At 39.4% G+C, this 23,518-nt stretch overlaps 1 protein-coding gene across 9 annotated transcripts in view; it reads left to right on the forward strand.

Annotated features, from left to right (window-relative positions):
* SGMS1 (sphingomyelin synthase 1) overlaps window positions 1-23,518 on the forward strand; it is a 255,191-nt gene that overhangs the window by 15,262 nt on the left and 216,411 nt on the right. For 6 of the 9 annotated variants that reach the window (XM_081075240.1, XM_081075239.1, XM_081075242.1 and 3 more), the window contains exon 2: window positions 20,198-20,297. The gene's annotated coding sequence lies outside the window, so the exon portion shown is untranslated. Of the gene's footprint in view, window positions 1-19,840; window positions 19,987-20,197; window positions 20,298-23,518 lie in introns of those variants that run through there. The other 3 variants (XM_081075244.1, XM_081075238.1, XM_081075243.1) reach the window with 1 other exon arrangement.

Here is a 23,518-nt window from a genome sequence, read left to right on the forward strand (position 1 = left end):
ATGCAAGCAAAAAGAATGTCATAATCCTATCACCCATAGATAATTACTATTATTTTGGCATATAATCCTCCAGTTGTTTTTCTATAAATATTAGATGTGCACCGAATAAACATTTTGACCAAATGCTGAAAGATGGAATGGTAAAAGGAATACGATTTGCCAAAGCTAAATCTCACTATTCTAGAATTGACTTTTGGGATACAAGCATAAATGTGAGATTTTACAAAAATTATTACAGTATTATTAAATTAGAGTCGGGCATTGTGGTCCCGGAACTTAATTTCTTAGCATATATGATCAGTGCAGTGAACATTTGTGATATTGGGTAGAAATTGACTCTCAGCTGAGGTGGACGAGGGAAGAGCAAAGCTCTTATTTATTTTGGTTTTTGAGTTATTATTATTATTATTATTATTATTATTATTTTAGCTAGCTGTCAATATAAACCATCATGAGTGATACTTTGTCTCCAGTTTGTTAAACTTTTGTCAGATGACTGACTTCTTTCCTCTTTAACTCCTGGAACTAAAGATTTTCTTGGTGATGGTGATGCAGTTTCATTAAACTCACTCAGGGCAGCTTTGTGCAGTGCTCACAGGAGGTATATGTCTGAATGATCTCAGAAATAAAAGTAAGTTAATTGCCCTTATACAGTTTTTTTTCCCCTGACATTTTTGCATGCAATTGCTGCTTCACACAACCAGTTGAGAGGAAAATTCATCCTTAAGCCTTGGCTCTGGGAGTGTGGCAGTGGAGCAGCATAATTGGCTTTCAAGATAACAAAGCTGTTTTCCAAATCTCCATCTGCATCTCAGCGTTCACTGCCTGCACACCAATTTCAGCACCTTCCCTGGAGAAGAATGACAGAAGAATCTTTACAGAAGTCATCTGTGAGAAATTTTGCTCTCTCAAGGCATCTCAGTTTCTAATAATTGACTACTTTCCCTGCAAGAAACCGTTAGTCATTAGTAAGTGTGCTCTTTGATATTGTGAGTAAGCTGGCTGTGTTGATACTGTTACCTGCAAAGTACAGTGGTCGAATTCCATTGCATTCAAGCCGCCTTTTCCAATATGTAATAACTGGCCATCCCATCCCGTCTTTGAACATCTTATGTAAGTTAAGTACATGACCAAATCCCTCCATGTGATGTAGGGGTGCCACTCTTGATTGTCTTTGGGTGGAGGAGACTTTTATTCTGAGATGCATCTGGAATGCTCACCAACTTTTGGAAATGAATTTTCGGCTATGACCAGTAAACAGTTCAGATTGCTGATGTTGCCATGCTATTGTGGTATAACCCACATGGTAATCTAATCATTGGTCATACACCAGTTCGAGGATGCCAGAAATGACATTTGAAGAAAGCGTTCTGCTCTTTGGCCTTTCCGATCGAAACCAAAGATCAGAGTTTGGCTAAGTTTGGAAGATGAAAAGTTTTGGTGGATCCTTAAATATACATAGAAATAGACATATATTTTATTTGTATAGGTTTAAAATATAATATTTCTAAGATGTGACTGAGAATGTTTTGAATCTAATATGCTTTTAAAAAATACATTTTATTTTAATTAGTAAAATATTCATAACAAAGTTTATCTTTTAAACCATTTTTAAGAGTATAATTCAGTGGCATTAAGTACATTCACATTGATATATAATCATCAGCCACCGTCCATCTTCAGAATTTTTTTATCATCTCAAGCTGAAACTTTATACCCATTAAGTATAATAATAACTCTCTATTCTTTCTCTCTTTCCCCAGCCCCTGGCAACCAACCATGCTACTTTCTTTGTCTATGAATTTGATTATTTAGATACGTCATATAAATGGAATCATACAATATTTTCCTTTTATGTCTGGCTTATTTCACTTAGCGTAATGTTTTCAAGGTTCATCCATCTGATAGCATATAACAGAATTTTCTTCCTTTTTAAGGCTTAATAGTATTCCATTGTATGTATGTATCGCATCTTATTCATTCAATTTTTTTTTAATTAATTAGATTTATTGGGGTGACAATTGTTAGTAAATTTACATAGATTTCAGGTGTACAATTCTGTATTATATCATCTATAAATCCCATTGTGTGTTCACCACCCAGAGTCAGTTCTCCTTCCATCACCATATATTTGATCGCCCTTACCCTCATCACCCACCCCCAACCCCCTTACCCTCTGGTAACCACTAAATTACTGTCTGTGTCCATGAGTTTTTGTTTCTCATTTGTTTGTCTTGTTCTTTTGTTGTTTTTGGTTTATATACCACATGTCAGTGAAATCATAGGGTTCTCTGCTTTTTCTGTCTGACTTATTTCACTTAGCATTATACTCTCAAGATCCATCCATGTTGTCACAAATGCTCCTATATCATCTTTCCTTAACGCCAAATAGTATTCCATTGTGTATATGTACCACAACTTCTTTATCCATTCATCTATCGAAGGACATTTTGGTTGTTTCCATGTCTTGGCCACCGTAAACAAAGCTGCAATGAACATTGGAGTACAAGTGTCTCTATAGAGAAATGCTTTCAGATTTTTTGGGTAGATACCCAGGAGAGCGATTGCTGTGTCGTATGGTAATTCTATTCGTAATTTCTTGAGGAACCTCCACACTGCCTTCCATAGCGGCTGCACCAGTCTGCATTCCCACCAACAGTGTATGAGAGTTCCTTTTTCTCCACAGCCTCTCCAACACTTGTTACTATTTGTCTTGTTGATGAAAGCCATTCTGACTGGGGTGAGGTGATATCTCATTGTGGTTTTCATTTGCATTTCTCTGATGATTAGCGATGTTGAGCATTTTTTCATATGTCTATTTGCCATTTGTATATCCTCTTTGGAGAAGTGTCTCTTCAGGTCCTCTGTCCATTTTTCAATTGGGTTGTTTGTTTTTTTGTTGTTGAGTTTCATGAGTTCCTTGTATATTTTGGATATTAGCCCCTTATCAGAGGCACTGTTTGCGAAAATCTTCTCCCATTCAGTTGGTTGCCTCATTATTTTGTCAATAGTTTCTTTTGCTGTGCAGAAGCTTTTCAGTTTCATATAATCCCATTTGTTTATTTTAGTTTTTACTTCCATTGCCTTTGGAGTCAAATTTATAAAATGCTCTTTGAACCCAAGGTCCATAAGTTTAGTACCTATGTTTTCTTCAATGCAGTTTATTGTGTCAGGTCTTATGCTTAAGTCTTTGATCCATTTTGAATTAATTTTGGTACATGGTGACAGATAGCAGTCCAGTTTCATTCTTTTGCACGTAGCTATCCAATTCTGCCAGCACCATTTATTGAAGAGGCTGTCTTTCCTCCATTGTATGTTTTTAGCTTCTTTGTCAAAAATTATCTGTCCATATTTATGTGGTTTTATTTCTGGGTTCTCAATTCTATTCCATTGGTCTATGTGTCTGTTTTTCTGCCAATACCAAGCTGTTTTGATTATTGTAGTACAAGCAAAAATCAGGGAGTGTGATACCTCCAGTATTGTTCTTTTTTTTAAATATTGCTTTGGCTATTCGGGGTCTTTTGTGGTTCCAAACAAATCTGATGATTTTTTGTTCTATTTCTTTAAAAAATGCCATTGGGATTTTGATGGGGATTGCATTAAATCTGTATATGGCTTTGGGTAATATGGCCATTTTAACTATGTTGATTCTTCCAATCCATGAGCACGGAATGTCTTTCCATTTCTTTGTATCTTCTTCAATTTCTTTCAAAAATGTCTTATAGTTTTCAGCAGATAGGTCCTTTACATCCTTGGTTAAGTTTATTCCTAGGTATTTTATTCTTTTTGCTGCAATTGCAAAAGGAATTGTTTTTTTCTATCTCTTTTTCTGAGATTTCATTGTTGGTATATAGGAAAGCAATGGACTTTTGTACGTTGATTTTGTAGCCAGCAACTTTACTGTATTCATTGATTGTTTCTAATAGCTTTTTGGTGGAGTCTTTAGGGTTTTCTATATATAGCATCATGTCATCTGCAAAGAGTGACAATTTAACTTCTTCATTCCCAATTTGGATGCCTTTTATTTCTTTCTCTTGCCTGATAGCTCTGGTGAGGACTTCCAACACTATGTTGAAAAGCAGAGGTGATAGGGGACAACCTTGTCGTGTTCCTGAACGTAGAGCAAAGGGCTTCAGCTTTTCACCATTAATTATGAGATTAGCTGAGGGCTTGTCGTATATGGCCTTTATTATGTTGAGGTATTTTCCTTCTATACCAATTTTAGTAAGTGTTTTAGTCATAAATGGATGTTGTATCTTGCTTTTTCTGCATCAATTGATAGAATCATATGATTTTTGTCCTTTATTTTGTTTATGTGATGTATCACATTGATGGATTTGTGAATGTTGAACCTTCATTCAATTTTTAGTGGACACTTGGGTTGCTTCTGTCTTTTTGGCTGTTGTGAATAATGCTGCTGTGAATCTGTTCAAATCAAACATCTTTAAATAGGCTTTTTTTTTTTTTAATGAGAAAAATATATACCTTCTTTTCTTCAGTTTTACTAGAGGGAGGCCATATCCAAATTTGACCAAGGCAATGCCTATTTCACGGACATGAAAACACCCAAGCACTTTTAGCAATATTCAATTGAAAGCATTAGTATTTGCCTGAGGTCAAGAAAGCAGTTTCACAGTATTTCAGGGCAGTCTCACCAGTGAACTTGGCAGCAACCTTGAATGAGGCCTGTCAGGGTTCTTGGAAAACAGCCTGGTGTTTTCATATCTTTTTCTCTGATAGCTCTTGCTGGTCAGTATCTCAAGAGGGAAAATCTGGCAATAGTGTTGGTTTCTCAAATCAGTCTTAGCTGGTAAAATTGTCATCAGAACTCTTTCTGGATATGCAGATATGATTAATTTAAGTGGTTTGCTCGTCTGTGACCTGGTCTCACTGTGGCAGCTCAGGAATTTCTGTGTAGGGATGCCAGTCTGTTTGGGAGGGGATCTGAGGTTCTGGGCTGCAAGCTATGTACACATAGCAAGCACTCTTGATGTAAAATATTGCAAATCTGTGTGGTAGGAGAAACGTGATGGGGAATGTAGAGCAACACATTCTCCACCGACGCCTGTTGGTGGTCTGCTGGCTCGGTGCACAGTCATCTTGCAACGACATGATTTAGGTGCTTTTTTGCAGACATGTGGGAAATGAGGTTAGCCTCCTGTTTTGTGGTAAGAGAAGTGAAATGTTTCGTACTTTTACATGGTAGGTAAGAATCAGATATGATTGACTGTGGTTTAAATAATGCCAGTGGTCTGTTTATGGTGCCAACACTTCCTAAAGGCACATGATATATCTGAAGAGTGAGGCCCCTTTCTGAGTTTCCTGACAGCGTTGCAGATTATATTTTTTTATATTAAAAGTCTGTTTTCTTGCTGTGTGATCTTTCTTTTCGTTTAATTGTTTTTTGGCATCTGTCTTGGTCTTTTTACTGATAGGTATCTGTGCGGATTTGTAGAGTTCTGGAGTGGACTTTAAAAAGTGCTTAATTTAAATAGGTGACAAAATAACATAGAACAAAATAACATGTGTTTGATACTTGACTACTTTCTCTGCAAGCAACCGTTAGTCGTTAGTAAGCGTGCTCTTTGATATTGTGAGTAAGCTGGCTGTGTTGATACTGTTACCTGCAAAGTACAGTGGTCGAATTCCATTGCATTCAAGCCGCCTTTTCCAATATGTAATAACTGGCCATCCCATCCTGTCTTTGAACATCTTATGTAAGTTAAGTACATGACCAAATCCCTCCATGTGATGTAGGGGTGCATAAATTATAAAAATATATATAATTTATATATTTAATCACTTTGTCAACCAGGCAAATATTCTACTACTTCAAAGAATAATAATCTAATAATGTAATACTGCCTGAATAAATTTTTTAGTTTAATATGAAAGATATAATCAGAGATGTGTCTCTGGGAAAAATGATGATTGGGGTCCCTTTGTCCCATTATGATTTTTTGAGTGTAGCTGACTAACCTGGCACTGCATCAGACAGACACCTGTGCAAACAATTGCCAGTTTATAGTTGAAGTCTTTTGTGTTACGTGTTTGGTGGCTGAAAGTGTGGCTTTGGAGGTGTGGGACCTGCTGCATTGTGGTTCTCTGGCAAGTCGTAATTGTGGTTCTGGTTGCGCCATAGCGGGTGGTGGTGAGAGTGTGGCAGAGCTGCAGGGCTCCTACCCACATGCTCCCTGATGGACCAGTGCTCTGTGTTTTTCCTGCTGCTGGCTGTGTGAGGGGAAACTAGGCGCCGCTCTCCAGGAAGTCATGATCAAGAGGAACACGAACAAATTTCTCTAGACTGTTTATGCTCACAGTGTCTACAGAGGGTGCCAAAAAAATGTACACACATTTTAAGGAAGAAAAAAACTATTCAAATTTTTAAAATTGTAATAATATATACCGATAACAAAAGATGAATACAAGTCATGTGTATACATTTTTTTGCCCCCCCCCCCCCCCCCGCCGTGCTCCCTCCCTCTCCCCCTTATATCTTCCATCTTCTGCTCAGCCCCTTTTACTCGGAATCTTCCCATCCTGCTCCACTGAGATTGCTGATCTAGCATTGTTTCTGACCCTATGTCACTGACTGCTGCTTTGTCCTCCTCCTCTTCCACAGCTGTGGCACACCCTTCTTTCAATTTCCCTTCCCCTCTCTGGGTCTTTGAGGCTCTCCACACTTCTGGTCCTTTCATCTGCCTAGTGGTTTCTTCTGTGACTTCTTCCGTGGCCCCTCTGCCTGGGTTGGACATGACTGGGACCTGTAAATGTCCGAGGGTCAGCCTTCAACTTAGACTGTGTGGCAAAGTGATGGAGAAAGTAGAGAGCCCTTTGGGCACTGAGCCTCTATTTTAGGAATAAACTCTTGGGGTCAGAAATATCGATGTATAGATTACATTTGACCTTTGTGATTTTATTATCTGTACTTCATTTCCAGGGTAGTTACTGTGAGTCCTACTGGAATAAACGATGGCATACATTTCAAGTTGTATGCTGTTCTTAATGTTTTGAAAATTTAGTAAATAATAAAACCTCAACCTGCTCACCTACACTCTGGTTTGTCCCATTCCTCTCTCTGTATGTTGAAGACAAATTTTATATACTCTTCACAGTAACAAATTTTTAAAGATAAATAGTACTGGAAATTGACTTTAATAATTCTTTCATTTTTTAGAATGCTTTCAAGTGTTAATGGCTATTCAATTTAAAATAGTTACATAATATTTCTTTCATGACTGTAGACGATTGTACAGTTTACACTCAGTTTTATTTATTGCTTTGAGTTAACATTTGGAGGTAGTGTTTCTGATATCTCAAGACTGATTTCTTGGATTTGTGTGTGTGTCTGTGTGTGTGTGTGTGTGTGTGTGTGTGTGATTTACTGAACTGCCTGGTGGAAATTTTCTTTATCAGATTCACTCATTTGTGGAGCCAGTAGTTTATGAAAAACGAGAGAGGGAATATCAGATATTGAGAGGCTTATATCATGGTGTAATGAAAATACAACCAAGGCTTTTGACTCGTGGCAGAGATGGGTTTGGGTGCCTCACTCTGCCAAGCACTGGCAATGGGATATTGATCAAATTACTTGAGTTGTTTGAATCTTAATTTTCTAACATGGGGATAGTAATGCTCACCTTACAGTTTTGTTATGGGATCACGTCTGTAAATCCCCAGCACACTGTAGGTGTACAGTACATGGTGATGGTGAGTACTAGAGCTTCCTCAGAACACACTATATTAGAAAGTGGTTATGTTTTTGTTATTTTCTTTTATCATTTACCATTACAGAAGCTATGGAGGTAGATGAGGAAAGTCTAGACTGACCAAGAGCCTCATTTTATTGTTCGATTGAATTTATTTTGTCCAAATGAGTGCATTTCCATCTTTTCTCCTGATGGCTTTTTCAGCTGTGGAGTATGATGTTAAAAACAAAACAGATTCCAGTAAGATTTTTCTCTCTCTAGAACCTTTACAAGTGGAATCAGTTTGACTAGTGAGTCCTTTTCCCAGAGAGTAGAAGCTCTACATTTATGTTTTTTTCTCATTTTTATTATGACAACATTTTAAACATATAGAAAAATAGAGACTAATATGATGAACATATATAACCAGCTCTCAACTTTATCAGATATTTTGTGTGTTTGAGGTGTGGTTGAGGTGTTTTGTTATATACATTATTTTTTTAAAACAACTATCCCACCTTCACTGGACTGTACATTTGGAGACCTTGCTGTCTGGTTCCCTGTTCTCTCATGCTTAGGACAGTGCTTGGTGAGTGGCAGGCGCCAAATAAACACTGTGTGTGCTTCTCCAGCTTCAGTTGCCTTCTCCTTCTGTTTCCTCAGAGGTAATACTATTACGGAGAGCAAGCGATTGAGGAGGGAGAAGTGTCATGCTAGAGTCAGCCATAATATAAGGTAGGACAATTGAATTCGGAAATAACTTCTATAGAAACCAGAATATTCTCCTTGCATTTGCAGAGCCAGAGTGACTGGTTATCAGACATAGCAGCCATTGGAATGAAAGCAGACATGGGTCAGGGCTTTCTATGGTGCCAGTACAATTGAGCCATAGCTCAGCAGTGGGAACAATGTTTCTAGGGATTGAAGATAGATAGTTCAGGGTATCTGGGACTCTGTTATCAGAAGGGAGTTACAAAAGAAGACTAAATGGCCAGAGACCAAGACTATTGAGCTCTTAAGACATGTAAGTAATAATCCTAGGCCTTTAATGGAGCACTATAGCATACTAGATGAAAAGCTGATCTTTTGGAAACATACCATCCTGGATTCAAGTTTATTCCTTCTTTGTTTGACTGTGTAGCCTGGCGTAATCCACTTACCCTCTCTGATGTAAGGGCCGTTCTGACTTGGCTACTGAGAAGTTAAGCATGGAATTGAGTTCTTGTCTCGACATCCTATTCTATTTTAAGAGGCCCTTTTGCCGTTGAAAATTCAAAATAGGCAGCTAAACGATGAGAAATGTGATTTTTTTTGTGGTTGGTCACAGATGTATAGAATGACCTCATATACATGAAGTCATGTACAAAGTGGCTCAGTCAAAGTGAACTGATCTTACCTGCTAAGTCTGTACCTTTTTAGTATCTTTTAAAATGGTCATCCTCTTCTCAGTCATCAAGACAGAACCAGGGAGTCATCCACAGTTCCTTTTCCTCTACCCCGTGTCCTTCCAGTCCCCAAAGCAAGGTCATTTCACCTTTTTACTATCTCTTGCATTCATGTTCATAAGCCCTCCTTACTTCCTACCTGGATTTCTACTTAGCTATCCATTTCTGGCCTGTCTTCATCCTGTTCTCCCAGCTGTCACAGTTCTCTTTCGAAATCGCAAGGCTGATCCTGTTGGTCCCTACTGAAATGTGTCTGTGGTTCCTGTGGCCCCCAGGAGAAGGCCTGAGCATCTCAGTGGAAGACGTGAGTGTCCATCATTTATTTCTCCCATGTCATCCCTCTCATCTACCCTTTCCCTTCCTTACTGGCTCCTTGCTTCCATGGCTTCCGCCCGTTTAGAATGCCTTTCCCCTGCTTCACTCATCTAATCTGTTCTCATCTTTCAAGACTCAACTCAAGCATCTCCTCCTCTGAGGCGTCTGGCCGCCCTAACCCACCCAGCAGTCTGGGTTGAGTGTTTTCCCTCCTTTTGCCTCAGTAATTCCACCAAGCACACTGAGCTGTTTCCAGAGTGAATACACTTGAGAGCCTGTTTAGTGCCTAGCATGACACATACAAGGAAGCTCTCAAAAAAGATCAGTAGAATAGAAATTACTTTTTTTATCATTTCCAAATCAGGAGGACAGACATGTTCTTTCTCACCACCTTTCTCTCTGTATCCATTCCAGCATCTGCTCAACAGCCCAGCTGTGATGGAAGACAAGCATATGGTTGACTTGAAAGGGGCAGTTGGGATGTGATTTATATGTGTTTGAAATATATTCACTCTCCCCACCCCCCACAGAATAGCAGAAATGACGTCTTGTATATGTCTTTTTATTTGTATTCTGTTTAAATGCCTCTACAGACATGATGTCATTCAGTGTGGGGCACTGATAGCCTGAGTGCTAGATGGGAGCACATGATTATCTCCCTTTTACAGATGTGGAAAGGAAGATAAGGAGTGAAGATGTTTGCCCAAAGTGAGGGAGTTGTCAGTGGTGAAGAGACCAGGCTTTGAGCTGAAGTCGTCTGCTCTTTCTCCTCTTTCATGACTGGCAGAACCAGGTTACATCAGGTTGATGTTTTCACATTTAATCATCAGAAAAGGAAACTGTCGAAGAAGTGGTATTGGAAAAGTTTTCTGTGTATTAACTTTGCTTGCAGGTGTCAACCAGTGGTCGTTGGCGCCAATTCAATGCCAACAGGAATCCCCAATGTGGGGTGCGGTGAAGAAGGAAACTGTATTCAGTGCAAACAGCCTAGCTGTGATACAGCATGGCTGTGGAACAGCTCAGTAGTATTACAGCTCAATTATGAAGCCACACGGCTGTGGGCAGAATGGCTGTGAAGCAGCTCTGGGGTGAGGTGACCCTGGGGCAAGGTAGGCCTTGGGTGAGTCCCCTCCCAAGAGCTGGCTAGACAGCTCTTGCTCTGCCTTGCACTGCTCTGCTCCACCTGTTCTTCCCTGCTCTGTCCAGCAAGTGTCTTTGGTGTTTCTGTTCCAGCTGAAGAAATGTAGTCCTGCCTTTGGTGGAAGGGGAAAGGGTGCTCCTCCTGCCAGAGGGGAGCTGACTTATATAGAGACAAGTCCCTGCGCCTGGTCCCTGATTGGCCCATCCTCATGCAAATGAGAACTCCAAAAGGCACTGTCATGATTGGTCAGAATGGAGCTGCTCTGATTGGTTGGTGAAGATGCTGATGGGGATAGTAGTTACATAGCTCTGATTAGATGGGGGAAAGCCTCAGTGCTATTGGTTGAAATACAGTTGCAGGAGCTCCTTTATAAGGGTTGATTCAGATGGCAGGAACACAGTGCAGGCAGGCAGTACAGTGCAGAAGGCAGCAGTTCAGTTCAGGCTTTTCCCTGAAGTGTGGTTTGTCCCTGTTTAGGAACGCCTGTTAGGCTCTGCTTTTAAATTTGAGCTCAGTTAGCCACCAGGAGTCCTTCTTGGTAGGTATTTTGTTTCTCCGGATCCACATGGGTATACTTTTTACATGTTAATTTCCCTAATCTTCCTTCAGTTCTGGTTAAGTGCTTGGAGTGGTGTGTCTCACTGCGTGCATTTGGCTGAAAGAGCTGAGGTCCATTAAGTGGTGTTCTGGGGGCTGCTCTGAACAGAGGTGAAGGATTTGTCACATTTCAGTTGGTCAGTTTGGGAATATTAACTTCACACTGTTTTCCTGCTTTACAAACTAATAAGGTGACAACAATAAAATCTTAAGTCCTTCTTAAGTTGTATTGTTTACATTCAATTAAATCCTTTAAAAATGAAATGTTGTATTCCATTCTAGAATTCTGGAATCTGCATATATGGCTCACCAGAACTCAACAGTCATATTCTTAATTTCCAGGAATTTCTAAATTTTGAAAATTGCAACCTCTGAGGTAAGCTGTTGTAGGAAACTATGCCTATATGTTTTATTAAATTCTAGGCTTCTAACAGCAAAGATGAAGGCAGTGAGATTGAAAATGCAAGGACAAAACAATTCGGGCACAACCAAGAGATATTCAGACAGCATGTGAGTTTTGGTGGTAGTCTTTTTGTTATTCTTTTTGGCAATCACTCACTGTTGATCTCTAAAATATCTGCATAGTATTGTTTGTGTAAATTTTTTTTCAGTTACAGTTGACATACCATATTATATTAGTTTCAGGTGTACAGTATAGTGATGAGACAGTTATATAACTTACGAGGTGATTACTCCAATAAGTCTAGTGCCAACCTGACACCATACATAGTTATTACAGTATTATTGACTATATTCCCTATGCTGTACTTTACATCCCCATGATTGTTTTGGTAACTGCCAATTCGTACTTCTTAATGCCTTCCCCTATTTTAACCATCCGCCAAACCCCTCTCATCTGGCAGCCATCATTTTGTTCTCTGTATCTATAAGTTTATTTCTGTTTTGTTTGTTTTTTTAGAGTCCACATATAAGTGAAATCATATGGTATTTGTCTTTCTCCATCTGACTTATTTCACTTAGCATATTTTTTAGGTCTATCTATGTTCTCACAAATGGCAAGATTTCATTCTTTTTTATATCTCAGTATTATTCCATTGTACATATGCACTGCATCTTTTTTTATCCATTTGTCTGTCGATGGACACTAAGGTTGATTCCATATCTGGATTGCAAATAATGCTGTAGTGAACATAGGAATGCTTATGTCATTTTGAATTAGTGTTTTGGCTTTCTCCGGATAAATATCCAAAAGTGGAATTGCTGGGTCATATGGTAGTCTTCTTGTTTTATCAGTCCTCATTCGACTCAACTCTTTTAGCATTTGACCTTTGACATTTCAGCCCTCTGCTGCCTGCCCCAATGAAACCTCTGTTTTCTTGACTTGTATAATGCAAAGAAGTATTATTGTGAGTCTCCTCTTGTCTTTTCCCCTGCTATTGGCTACTTCCCCCATCACTCTATCATCCATGCACGTCAGTGGTTTTCACTTTTGTTCCTTGATGGCATTTGTTTGGATACATAGCTATTCTTCCATATCATGGTACTTCTACTTATTTGTCCTGCTATCTTCGCAGACTCTATTGCTTAAAAACAAATTGACCTTAGAATGTTTGTAGTAAGGAAGGACTTTCAAGATCATCATTGTCTCATTTTAGAAATAGGTAAACTCTGGCTCAGTGGGGTGATACAGCCTGTGTAATTTCACACAATCACCATTTGGTGAAATCAGTCTAGAAACCAAGGTTCTTGACCCTCTGTGTTGGCTTCTTTTCACATACTGACTCTTCATGGTGCCGTGTCTTTGTAGTCAAACCCTCCCCCATCCCAAACTCCTGGCAAGTGATCTTTTCTCTGTCGCTATAGTTTTACCTTTTCCAGAATATCATGTAAGTGGGATTATATGCACTGTACTCCTTTTTAAAAAAAAAAACATGGAATGCGTCATGAATTTGTGGGTCACCCTTGTATAGGGGCCATGATAATCTTTTCTGTATTGTTCCAATTTTAGTATATATGCTGCTGAAGTGAGCACTGTACTATATCTGTTTGAAATAGCTTCTTTCATTTGCATTCTTTCATTCATGTTGTGTGTATCTATAATTTGTCCCCTTTTTCTTACTAAGTAGTATTCCATTGAATGGATGTACCACAGGTTGCTTACTTGTTCACCCATTGCATTCCCACCGGCAATGTGTGCGAGTCCTAGTTGCTCTGCATCTTTGTCAGCATTTGATATTACCAATTGTTAAAATTTAGCCATTCTGGTTGGTGTGAAATAGTATCTCATTGTGATTTTAATTTTCATTTCCCTAATGATTAATGATGTTGAACACCTTTTCATGTGTTATTTGCCATTCTTCTGCCTGTTATATATGTTTGCATATCTTCTATACATTATGATGTTTGTTATATCCATTTTCATTATCATAACCTATTCCAGGTGGCTGTTGTGTCTAGATTTTTATATCAATGTTGTTGCCCGTGTACCACAGTACATTCCAGAGGTCAAGGCACTGAGGTAGGAACTTTATATACAGAATCTTATTTTACCTTTACAAAATCCTCAGGAAATAAGTAGTGTTTTTTATTTTTATGGAGGAGAAATAAAAACCCCATGTTCAACAGATATTTATTGAGTGCATACCATATACCAAGAGCCAGTTATTATACCCATGTACTAGTTCTGTGACTTTGGGCAAGTCATTTTATCTCCAAGTCAATTTTCTTATCTGTTAAATAGGGATCTATATTACGGTGTTTTCTGTCAGGGTTATTGAGTGAGGGTTTTAAAAAAGAATGTAGGAAACATACTCAGCGGAAGGTCTGGCCTGTGGTATACGCTGTGAAACCATCAGCATTGGCTGTTCCTGTTGTCTTCATAACTTCCTACTGTACTGAGTCTGTTTCTGCCACTCACTGGCTATTTCCCTCTGGATAATTGTCCTTTGGTGGGACGCCTGTTTCACTCTGGATTACATATTAAAATCAATACAAGATTCAGCCTTTTTTATTTAAGGAATGTGCTTCTCTGTTTCCTCTGTGTTAGATCACTGATTGATTGCATCATTTGGTCAAGAAAGATGAGTTTGGACCAATTTTGCAAAGCAGATCTACAATGCTGCAGTTCCTACTGCTTCCCACCCCTCCCCTAAATGCGAAAAGGACCAGCTGCTGTGGACCTTGCTGGTAGTTAACCTGAGCGTTCTGTTTCTAAATTCACATCTTATACTTTAGATACCTAATCTTAGGGGTGGCAAAAGGGGTACTACAGAGGAACCTTACCTTCATTGCAATAGTATATGTAGCGTTGCTAAAATTCTTTTTGTCGTTTAGCTAGTTATTTAATCAAGTTTCTATGTTATTGGCCAGATGATTTGAGATGATTTCCAAGAAGCTGGATATACTTTGAAGAGATGTTGCTATTTGAAATGAGAGCTTAAGATATTCTGAAGTCAGTCACAGGAAAGTTAAATGAGCCAAATGTTTTACTTTGAGTTCATTCCAGCACTCATGTTTATGTAAAGAATGTGTAACTTTTACTAATATCATGGAGGGTTGATCTAGTTGGCAAGGTTATTCTGTTTAGGGTAGGACAGAAGCGGAAACCATAATATTACTAAAAAAATAAAAATCATGATACAAAGATGGCCTTTCACAAATTGTCAAATCATCCATCATGGAGTATGTGAGGCTTTGCATGTGGAAGCAAGGATGTTGTTAAGATTGGTTTCTTTCTTTTCCCTGTTAGGTAGCTAGAGCATATATTTACTTCTTCAGTTGTTAAGCATATACCTGATACCTGCCTGTTGCCAGGTCCCTTTTATGTGCTACTCTCTTTAATCCTCACAACATGGCTTTGAAATAAAAGAGTCCCATTTTACAGACGAACCCATTGTGTGGAGAGGCTATTGAACTGCCCAGGGTAAAGGAGGTAGTGTTGGGCCCAGGTTTTCTGAGAGTGCCTTCTGCTCTGATTGGTGCCCGCTTCACCTCAGTCTGTCTGCCATTGAGGTATGGCAACTTCTGCCCATTGCTCACCAGAAAAATTAATATAAGACCCGGTATTATAGTATAGTAGAGTAGAATAGAGTATATATAAGACCCAGTATTCTATTATATTTATATTCTATTATATTTATATTATGTTATAAGACCCGATCTTATTTTACTATAAGTCTTATAGTCTCATAGTAAAATAAGACCGGGTCTTATATTAATTTTTGCTCCAAAAGATGCATTAGAGCTGATTGTCCGGCTAGGTCTTATTTTTGGGGAAACACGGTATGGCATCTGTTTCCTTCCTGGGGGCCTTTCTAGGAGCTGAGATCAAACTTACCTACCACAGATCTTGGGACTAGGTAGTTTTATTTTGTCCTGAAGGTCCATTGTAGAAAGAACATGAACTTTGAAGTCAGAGATAAGGTTCCAGTGATATCGCCGTAATTTTTTTTTATTACCTATGTGATTTTGGACAAGTTACTTAAACTCCCGGTGCCTAAGTTTCTTATAAAATGGGAATAATACATGTCTGGCAGAGATGTGAGGAGGATTAGAAATAATGCAATAGAGCACTTAGCAAGTGCTTGGCACACTTGCATGTGCTTAGTAACTGGTAGCCATTTTCATTGTCACCATTGCAGGGCCTTCTGGATGGTCTTGGGGGGGCTGAAGAAGCTGCCCAGAAGAGTGGTTAAGAATTTGGATTCTGGGGTAAACTGCCTGGGTTCAAATCCTTGTTTTACCTTTAATAGCTGTGTGATTGGGCACAACTTAATTGCTTTCTGTGCTTCAGTTTCCTCCATCTGTAAAAAGGTTGTAATAATAAATCCTGTCTTATAGGGAAAAACAATTGTAAAAAGACAAATAAAGAGACAAATAAGGTTGAAATGACCTCATGTTGGTCATCTGGTGCCATTGTTTTTTTCAGTGACATGATAAGACTTTTTTTTAGTGACATAATAAGAGCCTCCTTGAAATTTACAATAACTCTTATTCTCTCCTTCCTGCTCAAATGGAAAGAATTTCTTGTCTTTGTATTTAACGCCAGCAGAAATGTTTGATATTGTGTTTTTACACAAAATACAGATAAATTATAAAAATTACTGTTGCCACTTAAAAAATTGATTAAATGTAAAAGGAACACCTTTTTGTACAGAGAATACATAAGCTTTTTTGTAGAATTACTACGTATAAAATAAGGTAAATAATCTCATCTCATTGGTCAAAATATAGAAAAACATAACCAGCTCTCTGTTAAAAACAAACAAACAAAAAACAACAACCTAAAATACGATTTCATTGTAATGATTTGCCTCTCCTGCTTTAATCTTGAATTTGGCCGGGTTGCATGTGGTAATTTTGTTTCTTCTTTCAGATGACAGCAGTAAGATGGGACTGTGGGTGTGAGTCTATCAGGAGGAAAAGTCTGTGAATTTAACGTTGGTTTAGAAATCCAATTTGACTTCTCCCTGTGGGCAGTCTGTGGTGCTGACTGGGTCTGCGTCATTATTCTGAAGTCTGTGCTGATGTCCGGTGACTAATACGTTCCAGCTGTCTGGGGCACTACTTTGGAGTACTATTTATTTGCAGCAGTGATGCTGCAAATAGGAAAAGCTTTCCCTTTTGTGGGTTGGAAGCTTTTCTGGTAATTAGCAAAACAAGCGTGCCTCTTATTTGGAGAGAGACTGGAGAAGCGACTCAAGAGTCAGTTGTACACAACCACTTGGGAAAACAGTTTGGCATTCCTTAGGAGAGTTGAACATGCGTAAACCCCAGCCCAGCTCTCCTCTCCTAGGTCTGTGCCCTGGAGAAACTTGCTGGGTCCTCCAGGGGATGAATGTGAATGGCAGCATTTTTCTAAGCAGAAATCGGAAAAATCTCCAGATGATCCTCAACAGCAGAAAAGGGCGATGAATTGTGGCAATGTTCATACACAATGAGAGCTCAACAGCGGTGAAAAATCTGCTACAGCCACATGAGTCAATAGGGGTGAATCTCAGAATCTTAAGAGGCAAGTCTTAAAAGACTTGCCAATACAGTTGGTTTCATTTGTATTAGACTTAAAACCAGGCAAAATGCAACAACGTATTGAGAATACATGTGTGATAAAACCATAAAGAGGAGCAAAGGAATAATTAAGTTAGAATTCAGGCTGGTGGTTATCTGTGCGGGGAGGAGGGAGTGGGAGAATGGACGGGGAGAGGTAATCAGGAAGGGGCACACAGGCCTTCCCCCACCCTCCAGAAGTCTCAGTTGGGTATTAGGTACATGGGATTTATGTTATTATTCTTTAATCTGATGTTACTATTTTTACCACTGCATAACAAGTTATCTCAACACTCAGCAGCTACGTCACTGATAAACATTTATGATCTCACACAGTTTTTGTGTAGGGCAGGAAACCAGGAGCAGCTTAGCTGGGTGGTTTTAACTTGGGGTCTCCCATAGCGTTGCAGTCGAGATATCAACTGAAGCCACTATCACCTGAAGGCTTGACTGGGCCAGAGGATCTGCTTCTGTGAAGGCTTACTCCCTTAACTGTTGCAGGAGGCCTTAGTTCCTTATCAAGTGAGCTTGTCTTTAGAGCATTTGAGTGTCCTCATGACATGGCAGCCAGCTTCTCTCCCAAGTGAGTGAGAGGGAAGCTGCTCTTTGACTAGCCTTTGAAGTCACACTCCGCCACTTCCCTAATAGCGTAGGGGTTATACATGCCAGCGCCATTCAGTGTGGGAAGGGACTACATAAAAGCATGAATATTGGAGGTAGGGATCATTGGAGACCATCTTGGAGGCTGGCTGCTGCGGTTATGCACTTTTTAATATATTTCACAGTACAGAGTTTTTAGGGACACACTAAATTGCTAAGATTATTTTTCTTTAGCTATGATGCAGACATCCTTACTGGAAGTGCTGAATGTGTTACCAATCAGTATGGGGTTGAAGAAAAGGAAGTGGTGGTAACTGGGTAACTGAGTGGCACGAGCCCATCCGACAGGAGTGTGCCTGTGGCCGCGAAGCTGGTGGGGAGGACCGTGAAGCGAAGAACGTCAGTAATCCACCAGGAGGTGTGGTATAGAGTTGGAACTATGTGTGTCTAGACTTCAGTGTACCTGACCTAGATCTGGGATTCCTGCTTTTGAAGAGAATTCTCCAGACCAAGGGCCATTGATAGCTTCCCGGGCTCACTATGATATAACATCCCTACCAACTTCACATGTACTCCCAAGATCATTTTGAATGAAAAAGGAAAGAGTCCATCCCTCACTCCCCCGACATGTAAGGGTATAGCTGGAAATGAATTAGGCAAGTAAGGATAGAACTTTTAGCTAAAAAATGCATGCGATGATTGCATTCTACTCCACAATGCATATTTGTTTTATTATCAACAGCTTATAAATTGCTGATTCATTTGCTTATCTGCTCCAAAATCTTTGAGTAAAATTGATGTCTCCAAAGGTACATCATAATTTTTCCTTGGTTTGGTGTAGCTCTTGGCTTAACCTCTTGGTGAGTGTTCCTCAGGTCTCAGCGCTCCAGTTTATGAGGAACTGAGTCACATCCTACCTCCTTGGTGGCTTGCAATTCCCTGGTGAACAGGTGTTCCAGCCTTCAGGAGAGGAGGCAGCTTGGAGAGGTTCTCTGGATTTTTAATCAAGCTAACAATGGAGGAGACAGGACTGAAAGCCAGGTGCAGGGGGTCCCTAACTAGCTTTTCTTAGGCTTTTGTGTGGCAGCACCTCCACACATTGATACCTCTAAACCTCTGTGCTTGCGGAATTTTGGTGACTTTCAGATGAAGGGCCACGTTAGGTCATTGTATAGAGACACTGCGTTCTGCCCAACTGTAGTTTTTTTGATGCTACTTCCATCTTTATTGGTGGAGCAGTATCTGTGTCATTATATTCTATTGTATTTTCCATTTTATAAAAATGAACGGAAAATCCTCAAAAGCAAGTGAATAATGCCTTTTGTTGTGACAAAAATAAAATCATCAGGTTTTATTTCCCTTGGCCAACAGTGTGCTCTCTTGAGAAAGAAGGGAGAAAACTGAAAAGAAAAGTGTGTGTGTGTGTGTGTGTGTGTGTGTGTGTGTGTGTGTACGTGTACATATATAAAATGTCAAAAATACATTAAGGGTTATTGTGTGGAAAAGGGAAGCATAATTGCTAATAGTAACTATATAGTAATTGGTAATCGTACTTATAGTATTAATAGTACTATTAAGACTGACAATATATACTCAGGGAACACACTGGAGTGTACCCCCGCTCTCCCAATGGTGTGTGAATGTGTTGTTGGCCATTTTGCTCTGAGGTTAGTTTTCAGGAGAGCGTCACCTTGGGGCCTAGGGAGGAGTGGGGATGGCTGTAATGTGAGACACGCCCTAAGCTGGGGGTCAGAAGACCTAAGTTGGAGTTTCATCTCTGGTGTTTTCTAATGCATCACCTCTGGCACTCAGCTGCCTCCTCTGGAAAATGGAATCGTCACTGCTTACCTCACAGGGTTGTGGGGAGCATCAAATGGAATCGATAATGCCAAAGTGTAAGGTGGGGTGGAGGCGGCAGCAGTATGACCTGTAGGCCACGGTACAACTGTAGCTGTTAGGAGATCAGGTCCGAATACCTTTGCTGAAAGGACTTCAGGGGAATCAGCAGTTCTGGTGTGGTTCTGAGAGTGTACGTTGATGTTTTCTAGGTGTGGTCTCAGAAATCCAATCAGAGTGAAGCTCAGATCCTTGAAGCTGCAGTTTGAGTGGAAGTTTGGGCTACGTCACTGCCCTGAAATTGATGTGAATTAAAAGAAACTTACTGAGGAATTCCTTTGTTCTGGACGTTCCCAGGGTGGGTGACGTTAATAGTTGTTCCCCACATATCATACGTGATGGGATTTTTTTTTTCCTCTTTTCACTTTTTTCCTTACTTAGAAAACAAAGAGTTACACCAATATTTTAATCTAGAATCTTGTCACATTGAGAACATTTTCTCAAGTGAAGTATCACTAACATAATAAAAATCCTTGAGTGATAACATATTATTTTGCTTATTCTTGCAGGGTGAGGGCAGCATGAATGATCCCTGAATAGGCCTCTGGGCGTATTTAGCCATTGGTTTTTGATTAGGAGAAAGAAGACGACCATCTATCTACTTGAAAGGTGAGTAAAGGTTTCTATGCAACTTTTTATTATAAAAATTTTCAAACATACTAGCTGGTTAAAAGAGTGTGCCGTGAATTCCTCTGCATCCACTACCTACTTAATAGTTGGCATTTTGCCACGTTGTGTGTGTGTGTGTGTGTGTGTGTGTGTGTGTGTGTGTGTGTATTTTTCTGCTGAAACCTGTGCAAGTCAGTTACAGACCTCATTGACATTTTATCTTAAGTTCTTGGGGATGCAGCTCTTAAAAATAAGGATGTTCTTCCCTGAGAGGTACTTTAGAACATTCATGAATTATGCGACGTAGAATCATTTAATTAAATGCAGTTATAATTTCCTATTAAAAGGTGTAATTTGACTTTATACTCCTTTCATAGCTGATGTGAAGTCAGATTAAAAAAAATCAACAGTGGTTTATTTAATAAATATGCAGTATGAATTTGTTTGATATGAGAAACATCCGACTGTAAAAGATTGAAATTTGCACCACACATGGGCCGTGTGTAAGAAGGATTACTGTGCTTTCTTCATTCCTTCTAGCCTGCCCGTCTGCCCCACTGTGGCTTATGTTTATTGTTAGGTCAGTGGATCTAATTACTCTCTTGCCTTCTTCTTGATCAGTATTCACAAGTAGACCAGTTTCTGTGATTTCATGTGATCAAACGTCTTAATTGACTTTTTTAATCTGAATTTATTAAAACATGTAAAGAATAGGAGTGGTAATGTCACATTCAGGTTACTATATTAAAGGCAACTTTAGAGTGATTCAAAATGATTCTCAGCCCATGATTTGACTACCTGAATTGAAACTTTACATAAAATCTTAAAGATATGTTCAGCTATGATTATAATTGTAGATTATTATACATATGGCCAATTACACAATCAGTTGTATAACTTCGCGGTTCTTCCAGGGTAGCTGTCAAGTGTTCTACATTCTAATTTTATTTATGGTATCTTTCTTGGGTGATCCCTGAGTATTAGATATGCTTAGGCATTTCTTCATAGATGTTTATAAACTGGACTTGTACCTCTGGAGCATTATTTTAAAAGAAGTCTATTTATTGAGCCGTTTAGGGCAGCAGAGGTTTCTTACGAAAAGTTAGGGGTAGCAGTAAAGTTTCTTCTAAAGATACTGACATTCTGAAGGAGCTGTGACTGGAACTATAGGTATCTCAGAACGAACTGGTTTTTTTTCTTTTCGCTCTTTGGCCTCTGTCTGGTAATGCTTTGAAAACATGAGGAGGAGTGAATGGGGCTCCACATGAAGCAAAAGGCTTGAAGGGATGGTCGAAGGGAAGGCGTATGGGGCCCTGTATGGGGCCTTCAACTGGCTCTCTGGCCCTGGGCCACTTAGATATGGGGGAATGATTTTCTTACTTTGTACTGAAATAGGACATACATACAAAAAATATACGTATTGTAAGTGTATGGCTCAATATAATTTTACAAACTGAACTCATCCATGTAACCAGCACCCAGATCAAGAAACAAAATTACCACCACAACCTCATGCCTCCTGGACACTAGACACTAACTACCCTGTTCCATGGCAACTGCCATGTTCCCCGGAAAATAAGCCCTAGCATGAGTTTTCAGGATGACATTCCCTGAACATAAGCTCTAAGGCGTCTTTTGGAGCAAAAATTAATATAAGACCCGGTCTTATTTTCGGGGAAACATGGTATTCTCTTGATTCCTAGCAGCATAAATACGTTTTGCTTGCTCTCTCTCTCTCTCTCTCTCTCTCTCTCTCTCTCTCTCTCTCTCTCTCTCTCTTTCTCTCTCTGAGTTATATAATGCAGATTGCACTTTTCTGTGTCTGGCTTTTGTCATTCAACAGTGTATTAGAGAGATTCCTCCATATTGTTGCATATCGTTAGAGATTGTTCATTTTCATTGCTGTCGAGCATTCCATCGTGTGAGAATACAACAGTTTATTCATTCTATTAGATGCAGGTTAATTTTTTTGTGTTCACCCACCCAGAGCACACTGTGGCAGAAATGAAGATTAGACAAGGTTTCATCCTCCTTCTGCTTACAGTGGAGGTAGTCCCGGGTTGTCCAACCTCTGTCCAACTTCTGCTGTGATATGAAGGAGGAATCCAGGTAGCAGAGAGAAGACTGAGACACAGTTGGGAGAAATGTGTGTGGTTTTTTAGTCCTGTAGTGATTCTTGCTGCTTTTCCTGTGACTCACCATGTCCCTGCTGGCACATGGTTTTTCCATCTTCTTTTCTGCCGTTATTATTTTTGAATAGCCCCTCCGAGGAGACCATGCAGAATCTATCAAACCATGGGCAATCAGTGAATATTTAAAGTTCATTAGGTATTGATACTAAGTGTTAGACGAAGGGTAAAGAATTGAATATCAATGGCTTGCTCTGAGGAGCCTGCGATGTGGTTACAGATTCACAAGTACGGATATAGGCCACATCCCTGGAAATCAGATGTACTGGAGATTTCAGGAAGTAAGCTCAAAGGCTTGCATGGGCCAGGCTTGAAACATGACGGAAATTAGCTGGGGGTTGCCCAGTAAGGAGTCATGGGCACTGCAGAAAATGAGCATCTATGTTCTGCCCAATTTTTGACCTGACAAAACATGTCTGGCTGAATTTAGCAAGTTCACCAATTTCCAACTTTTAGGGAAAAGAGTGTTCATTGTAAGAAAGTGGTTCCCATGGGATTTGGATGTTTTAATAGTTTTTATGGATGTTTCTGCAAATAAAGTTTTATTCAAACACAGTTGTGCTCATTTGTTTATATATTGTCTATGTCCACATTTGTGCTATAACGGAAAAGTTTGATTGTGAAAGAGACCAGGGTTGAATAGTTGCAACACTACCCATAATACCTACCTAAATAATTACCATCTGGCCCTTTATAAAAACTTTGCCAACTCTTGCTTTACTCCATAAAAGCAAGAACACAGTAATTGTAACCTCTGTAGTCATGAAATAGTCTAAGCACAATAATCTTAGTGTTAATACCTTTATTTATTCCACAAACATGTACAGAGTACCTGTTGTATGTCAGGCATAAAATGGTGATAGGCAGATCTGGTTCTTGCCCTTGAGGAATTTACAAGTAGCTCTTGTGAACGTCAAGTTCCATTCTAGGATTGTGCTTTCTATGAATCAAAACAAAAGTGTGATATGGAACAAGAATTACCGAATCCTCAATTATAAACTAGAGTATTGGCTATATTTATTAATTTTATAA

Source organism: Rhinolophus hipposideros (genome assembly GCF_964194185.1).
Source record: "Rhinolophus hipposideros genome assembly, chromosome: 15".
Taxonomy (NCBI): domain Eukaryota; kingdom Metazoa; phylum Chordata; class Mammalia; order Chiroptera; family Rhinolophidae; genus Rhinolophus; species Rhinolophus hipposideros.